The sequence below is a fragment of the Eptesicus fuscus genome, chromosome 16 (genome assembly GCF_027574615.1).
Source record: "Eptesicus fuscus isolate TK198812 chromosome 16, DD_ASM_mEF_20220401, whole genome shotgun sequence".
NCBI lineage: Eukaryota > Metazoa > Chordata > Mammalia > Chiroptera > Vespertilionidae > Eptesicus > Eptesicus fuscus.
Window position 1 is genome coordinate 48,377,316 of NC_072488.1, and position 8,449 is coordinate 48,385,764.

Genomic DNA, 8,449 nt, shown 5'->3' on the forward strand with positions numbered 1-8,449 from the left:
TATATTCCATATGTTCAATAAGTTGAGATAGAAAAGGTATCTAATATACTCAAATTAAACTGTAATCAATTAGAACTATAATGTACAGGTACTGTATGTAACTAATAGATTAGGCATAATGGAAGACAAAAAAATCTGTGATTTTGAACATATAACATTAAAAATTATCTAATTTGAAACATAGAGAAACATAATTTTAAAAATAAAATGACCATCAGTGAGTTGGGAACTAACTTTGAGTGGCCTAATATATTTAGAACTATTGTGCTCAAAAAAGAATAGAAAGAGGGGTACAAAATGGAAAAAAAAAATATGTTTAAAGAAATAATGGCTGAAACATATGAATAAATAAGGTCTGACAATTTTCAAACTTGATGAAAATTATAAGGCATAGATCAATAAGCCAATACACCCCAGGAAATAAAAAAACAAGAATAATATCAAAACCAGTGATAAAGAGAAAATATTAAAAGAAAACAGAGGAAAGGGTAGTGTTATATACAGGTGATGAGATTTCTCATAGAAAAAAATGCAAACATGAACACAGTGGAGGAAAATTTTTAAGGCATTAAAAGAAAATTTTATTAACTCATAATTCTAAACCTTGTAAAATCTTTTTCTAACATGAAGACAAAATAAAGAAATTTTCACACATACCAAAACTGAAATATCATCAGCAGACCTCCATTACAAGAAGAATAAATAAAGTAATTCAGGCCAAAGAAAATTATGCTAATTGAGATTAAGCTCAAACAAAGGGATGGAGAGCAATGATAAGTAAATTGGGTAAATATATAATTATTTTATATTATTGCTGAAATCTTTTAGTATATATTTGATTTTACCCGAACATTTTAAAAAGGTGTTTTGGTACTATAACATATATATTTCTAAAATGTATGCCAACGATAGTGTGAAGATGGGGGGAAAGCAAGAATTTTATTTGCAGTTTATACTATACACGAAGTGGTATAATACCACATGTGATAAGTTAAATGTCTGCGGTAAGTTAAAGATTTATAAAATAATATCAACTCTAAAGTAACCACTCAGCCTGGCCTGTGTGGCTCAGTAGTGGAGCATCAACCCATGGACCAGGAGATTGTGGTTCAATTCCTGATCAGGGCACATGCCCAGGTTACGGGCTTGATCCCTAGTAGGGAGTGTACAGAGGCAGCGGATCAATGATTCTCTCTCATCATTTATGTTCCTCCCTCTCTCCATCTCCCTTCCTCTTTCTGCAATCAATAAAAACATATTTTTTAAATGACCCTTTAAAAAAAAGTAACCACTAAAATAACAAAACAAAATATAGCTAACCAATGAACAAAGGAGATAAAATGAAATCATAAAACAATATTCATCTGAAGTAAATTGAAATAAGAGGAAAACTAAAACAAAGATAAAACACATAAAAAAACTATTGACGTGATAGATTTTAACCTAACCATGGTAATTATCACATATATATATATATAATTTAAGCACTCCAATGAAATATCAGAAAATGTAATATTTGATTAAAATGCAACACTCTACTATGTGCTGCCTATAAGAAACACACATGCAATATTAAGATACAAATAGGTTAAAATTAAAAAATGGACAAAGATATACTGTGCAAATACTAAATAAAGATGCTGAGATCTGCAAGAAAAAAAGAGATGGGTGAAACATGATTTGTTGACAAATAAATTACTGGCTGTAGGACACTGAGTTAATTATTTAACTTTCACACCATGACCTTATCTGAACATTGAAGCTATAATGCTTAGTCCACAGAATTGTCACAAGCCTTAAATGATATATCTGAAGACATTTTAAAAGTTATAAAGTTCCATTACAAATGCAGAACTAGAAGGGAGTGATTGGCAACATCTCTCTGGGAGTTTAGAGACTATTAATGGTCCAAGGAAAAGAGAAGGGAGGCCAGAATTAATGATAGTAATATTACTGATAATTTGATGGATGTGGGCATCAATTCAGGGATAGTATGGATCACATTTGAGGGCTACTTAGTTAAGTAAAAGTCATAGGACGCAGAAGAACTAGACAGAACTAAACTTTGAACCCATATGTTGATGGCAACAGAGCCATGAAACAATGAGATGAGCTCTATTTTTGAACACTAGTGCAGCATCAATAGGACATGGTTGGAGTCTAGGAGAGTACAATAGGCAGATTCATAAATTGCCCATACTCCCACCCTCAATTTCCTGCCCTAAACCCTGGGAATATGACTCTGATAAGATAGCACTAGTTCTGTTATTTTTCGTGGCAAAAGGACATACAATTTTAAAAAGTATATACACACACACACACACACACACATATATATATTTCAGAGAGGAAGGGAGAGAGAGACAGAAACATCAATGATGAGAGAGAATCATTGATTGGCTGCTTCCTGCATGCCCCACACCTGGGATCGAGTCTGCAACCCAGGCATGTGCCCTGACCAGGAATCAAACCCTGACCTCCTAGGTCATAGGTCAACACTCAACCACTGAGCAACACTGGCTGGGCTAAAAGATTTAATTAGGGTTCTCATTAGTCAACTTTGAGGATATCAAAAGAAGACTAAAGGTGACCTTAAACTAATCACATTAGCCTTCTAAGCAGAGTTTTATCTGACAGATGACAAAAAGCAAAGTCATCCTGGTTCCAAGTATAAGACTAGATGCATGGTCGCTGGCCTGGATGCACAGTTTCTGGCTTGTTGATTGAAGGAGCTGAGCACAAGAACTAGAGAGTGATTTCCAGGACCTGAGCACAATCCCCAGGCAAAAGCTATCAGGACACAGCAAACTTCATCCTAAAATCATAAGAAACGGGATGCTTTCATCCACCTAAATGAGGTAGAAGATACCTTTCCTTAGGAGCCTTCAGATGATATCCCAGGCCAGCCAACATCTTGATTTTAGCCTTTTTGACCCTTAACCAGAGAACCTAGTCAAACCTACCAAGATTCCTGACTTACAGAACTTCCAGGTAACAAATGGGTGTTGTTTATAAAAGAAGGAGGAAGAGAAGGAAAGAAAGAATAGGAAGAAGAAAGCATTAATGGCTCTATTAATCTCAGACAAAGAAGTTTTAAAACAAAGAACATTGCTAGGAGCAAAGAATGCCATTTGATCAACATAACAATTCTAAATGTTTATTTCTGTTTTAACAGAACTTCAAAACACAAAAAAAAACAATAATTAATAGAACTGCAAAGGGAACAAGACAAATTGGCAATTATAGTTGAAGATTTTAATAACACTTTCAATAATTGCTGATATAAGTCAACAGAAAATCAGTAAGGGTATGAAAGACTATCATTTAATTTTATCTAATTGACATTTATAGACCTCTCATTCCAAAGCCAGCAGAATTCAACCTCTTTTCAAGTACACATGGAACATTTAGCAAGATAGATCATAAAACAAGTCTCAACAAATTTTAAAGGAGTCAAGTCATATAAGATACAAAATAATCTCTGTTCATAATTAATTAAAGTAATATTCAAAAACAAACAAAAATTCCAAATATTTGGTAACACAATAAAAATATTGGGTTAAAGATGTTAAAAGTTAAATTAAAAACATATATTGAAGTAAACAAAAATAAAAACACAACACATAAAATTACAAATTCTGCTAAAGCACTATTAAGTGGAAATGTTTAATACCAAATGCTAGAAAAGAAAAGTCTCAAGCCCATGACTTCACTTCTACATAAGTAACTAGAAAAATAAATAACAAAAGTAAATTTAATAAAAAGCATAGAGAAATTTGATGACTTCAAAATACACTTAACAGCAGCATCTAAAAAATATAAACTACTTAGAGACAAATTTGACAAAATATATGCAAGACTAGTAAAAATGTTTAAAAAGTAAGTACAAGGGGTCAATAAAGCATTATCATCATTCATATTTATTTACATATATTAACAAATATTGTGAGACTACATTGTATCAAGCACTATACTCACCATATGTGTCCAATAATTGATTGTTGAATAGAAAATTAAATATCTCATATCTTTATAGATTGATGACCTGTGCTTATAATCAGAGAAATTACTTCACTGCCTTTCAGTGAGGATTATTTTATAACTTGAGGCACGGTTCATGAAATTCGTGCACTGCGGGTGGGTGTCCCTCAGCCCAGCCTGCACCCTCTCTAATCTGGAACCCCCCAGGGTATGTCTAACTGCCGGTGTAGGCCCCCCTCTCACAATCCAGAACTGCTAGCTCCCAACTGCTCGCCTGCCTGCCTGCCTGATTGCCCCTAACCACTTCTCTCTGCCAGCCTGATCATCCCCTAACCATTGCCCTCCCCTGCTGGCCTGGTCCCCCCTAACTGTGCTCCCCTGCCAGCCTGGTCACTCCCAACTGCCTTCCCCTGCTGTCCCAGTTGCCCCCAACTGCCCTCCCCTGCTGTCCATCTTGTGGTGGCCATCTTTGACCACATAGGAGCGGCCATCTTTTGTGAGGGTGTGAGGGTCAATTTTCATATTACCTCTTTATTATATAGGATGATGTATTTATCTTTAAAAGTTAATTAAAATGTCTGTTGTTTTTAACTTCATTCACCCAGTATTTTCTTAAATGTTAACTCTTGGTAAAAAGAGATTCAGGTGATATTTTCCTAAGTAACGTGTTTATCTCCTCTGTATGTACTATGTACTATGTACTATGATGTGTGCAGTTAAATTATTAAGATTTTAATTATGTTCAGTGATAAGTAATTTGGATCTGATAGGTTCTTTTATGCTATAATGATGTTTTTCATCTGTTCAGTCTACCATGAAATGTTAGGGAGACATTATAACCCAAGCATTTCATCTTCCAATTCTTATAATTTTTTAGACTAAATTTTGCTTGATTTGTTCCTGACTTTCAATGTACTTAAAATTCAGGGAAGATTACAATTTCATTTGTATTTAATAGTAAGTCTTCCACTCTCTAGTACAAACATACTGACCTCAATTATTCTCACAAATCAGATTAGCCTTGTTGGCTTCAATCATTTTAGTTACTACTTAAAAAAAAAGACTGGATTCTAAGTAGCTGCTTTTAAAGTGGCAATAGTCAGCAGGACTGGTGTGTTTGGAGAGAGAAGTTTTTTTGTCTGAGTAAGATTTAAGGTAGGGAGTATTGTATTAAGTTCATCTACCTTACCAGCCTAGTGAAGAGTATGAAGTGTGGTCATTATCCTCACCCTACAGTACAATGGCTCTCTTCAGGACAATTCAAAGTATTAAAGGAGAACTTAAATGCTGTCCCAAACACCAATATTTATGTTCCTATAGGAATCATGTGACTGATGCAAGCACCAAATTGCATGAACCAGACTGTTACATCACAGGAATATTTCTTTCCTGCTACAGGGTTATGGACCCAATCATGTACATAAAATCTAATATGAACTCTCTGAAACAACTACTAACCTTTCATGAGACATAATATTTCTAAATGAATATTCAATGTGTCTCTATGATTTATTTTATAAACATTGTCAAACATTTTTAAATAATTAAGAAGTAAATATGTAAAAGTCTTTTCTATTTTTTCTACTTCTTAGGCTCAGATCTCCTCTCTGTAATGTGGAATCTAATTGAATTATCTGTAGATGTTCCAAATAAAAGGCAAGATCTGGGGTCAATTACTTGAGAATCATTTGCTAATTATGTAGTATTCATAACTCAATCTGGTATAATAAGGGTTATAAAAATATCTTAGATGTTTAAATGGTAGAATAAATAAATGAGTGAAGGTCCATTGCCTTTTTCATTTTGATGGGATGTTTATACTTACTAGCAAGCCTTTCTGAAACATGCTGTTTTCAATGTATTTCATTGGGTTTTATTCTGTAATTATGTACATATATTTGTTTGATTGGAAAATTAGGGCATTATTTATTATTGTTTATTGAGGCAACCATTTCCCAAATTTCCTATTTTCCTATCCTATGTAATATATATATATATATATATATATATATATATATATATATATATGTATATATATATGTATTTATATATATATATATATATATATGTATTATATATATATATATATAATATGTATATATCCTACCTAATAAAAGGGTAATATGCAAATTGACCACACCTTCACTATGCCCAAGCCACGCCCACCAGCCAAAGCCATGCCCGCCAGCCAATCAGGGCGAGTATGCAAATAAACCCAACCAGTATGGCTACAGCCACAAAGAGAAAGGTTTCCCAGGCAACAGAGGAAGCCAAGCTTTCCGCATGCCCTTGCCAGGCCTAAGCCTCCACTCAAGCTACAAAGTTTCAATTATAAAAGGTAAACAAATTTAAACAGAATGGCGGCAGCCATGGAGCTGGAGAGACCAGGCCAGGGTTGCCCGCGGCAATGGAGAAAGCAAAGCTTTCCGCACACCCTGGCCAGGCCCAGGCCTCCATTTAAGGCTACAAAGTTTCAATTGTAGAACGTACATAAATTCCAGATACCAGGGCCTCTGCTTGGGTCGCCAGGGGGTGTGGCCGGCCTGCAAACCACCACAGGCCCCCTTGCTCAGGCTGCCCCATGCCCAAGGGAACCCCCACCCTGATCTGGGACACCCTTCAGGGCAAACCAGCTGGCCCCCACTCCTGCACCAGGCCTCTATCCTATCTAATAAAAAATTAATATGCAGATTGACCATCACTCCAACACACAATATGGCTTCCCCCATGTGGTCAAAGATCCTGCCCCCATGTGGACACAAGATGGCCAGCAGGGGAGGGCAGTTGGGAGGCACCTGGCCTGCAAGGGAGGGAAGTTGGAGCCGATCAACCCTGCAGGGGAGGGCAGTTAGGGGTGACTGGGTCGGCAGAGGAGGGAAGTTGGGGGCAAACAGGCTGGCAGGGGAGCAGTTAGCCATCAAACAGGCTGGCAGCGGAGTGGTTAGGGGGTTATCAGGCTGGCAGGCAGAAGCGGTTAGGGGCAATCAGGAAGGCAGGCAGGCAAGCAGTTGGGAGCCAGCAGTCCTGGATTATGAAATGGGATGTCCGACTGCCCGTTTAATCCCGATCCCACTGGCAGTTGGACATCCCTCAAGGGGTCCCAGATTGGAGAGGGTACAGGCTGGGCTGAGGGACACCCCTACTTCCATGCATGAATTTCATGCACCGGGCCTCTAGTATATATATATATATATATATCCATCCTGCTGGCTTCTGATAGATTCTTCCAAGGAAGCTGTCTGCGTAGGGGTAGAGGAAGCTCTCTGTCTATAGGGGTAGAGGAAGCTCTCTGTTTAGGGGTGTTGGTTCTTCTCTGCCAAGTTGGGTTGCCCCAGCAACTCCCTCCTAGCTGGGATTTTGCCCAGCCGGGTTGCCTTAGCAACTAGTCAGCAAGCTGTATCTTGTTATTCTTGGAGTTCCCTATTTTTCTTTGCTCCTGTGGCCCCATGCCTATCTACCTATCTCTCTTCTATCTCCTCAGTATTACCCTGATTACCACAGGCAATAACTCCAAACACAGAACACTAAATTTTATATTGAAGATAGAAAACAACATCTACCAAAGGACAACTTTTCATTAGATTAAAATAATTTTATATGCCATTTCAACAAATACTTTTCAAAACTATATTAAATAATTTCAAACATATAAATAATGTATCAAATTATATTTAAAGGTAGCATGAAGTTATAAAAAATAATATCCCAGTTATATGAAAAAAGATTAGAAATCATGTTATAAAATATACTTCACTAGTAATAAAACATTTTTCAAAAGAATGTCTGCAAATCTTCAGCCTGGAGAAAAATGGTAAATTAAAGAATGTAAGAGGAGGTAGCCAGCATACATACAGAAAAATGGGAAGAACTCTTAAGAACCATTGGAGAATACACTGAAAATCCCCAACATTCACACAATGGGTTGAATTTAAAAAAAGAGAAAGTAGGAAAGTAGAGGAGAAACTGCAATTGAATAAATAATTTTGATGTTTCCCAAATCGGGAGGGGACAATTTGTGACCTCTAAAAATATGTATTTTATAGTAATAAAGAGAATAAATAAATAAACCTATTCTTAGATATATTATAATGAAAATGCTGTACATTAAGGGTAAAATAAATCATAAAAAGCTACTAGCAAAAAGACATCTTAACAATAAAGGACTGATTGACTGGCAATGAATTTTTCATTTGCAACAACAGATGCCAAAAGAAAGTGGGGTAATATCTTCACTCTGGCTGAAAGAAAATAATCCTAACATATAATTTTATATCCAATCATAATATTTTTCAAGAGTGAGCACAATAAAAATGTTTTACTGCTATAGGCAAACAGAATAATGTTGGATTTGACCACCCACAGAAGCGGACTAAAAGATGGGAATAAAAATAAAATACTAAGGGAAAGAATAAGATAAAGAAAACTAATGAGAACAGAACTGACTTAATGTAGCAATAAATGTATTTAA